The sequence below is a fragment of the Sinocyclocheilus anshuiensis genome, unplaced genomic scaffold (assembly GCF_001515605.1).
Source record: "Sinocyclocheilus anshuiensis isolate Anshui unplaced genomic scaffold, SAMN03320099.WGS_v1.1 scaffold415, whole genome shotgun sequence".
In the NCBI taxonomy this organism is placed as follows: domain Eukaryota; kingdom Metazoa; phylum Chordata; class Actinopteri; order Cypriniformes; family Cyprinidae; genus Sinocyclocheilus; species Sinocyclocheilus anshuiensis.
The window spans coordinates 2,075,277-2,075,552 of record NW_015552655.1 but is presented as its reverse complement, the minus strand read 5'-3'; the positions used below and the strand labels follow the sequence as shown (position 1 = coordinate 2,075,552).

At 25.7% G+C, this 276-nt stretch overlaps 1 protein-coding gene across 1 annotated transcript in view; it reads left to right on the top strand.

Annotated features, from left to right (window-relative positions):
• LOC107667111 (growth factor receptor-bound protein 7-like) overlaps window positions 1–276 on the top strand; it is a 13,534-nt gene that overhangs the window by 10,911 nt on the left and 2,347 nt on the right. The gene's annotated exons all lie outside the window — the stretch shown is intronic.

Sequence of the window (276 nt, the reverse complement as noted above, 5' to 3'; positions counted from 1 at the left end):
TGCCAGTTTATTCTCTACTGTTCTGGATTTGCTTTCAGTTTATCAGACACACTCAAACCCTTTGGATTATTTCAATTTAAAACAATGGAAGGCTTATATTATATTATATTATATTATTAGATTATAGTTTTATTTCCATTCATAAAAAAATGGCACAGCGTCCATTAATCGCAGTAACTTATGCTAAACCACATAAAAAGTTTTACATTTTTAGTTATTTTGTCCTATTTATTAATGTTTATAAGCTTATTTATATATATATAAATTAGTGCTGTC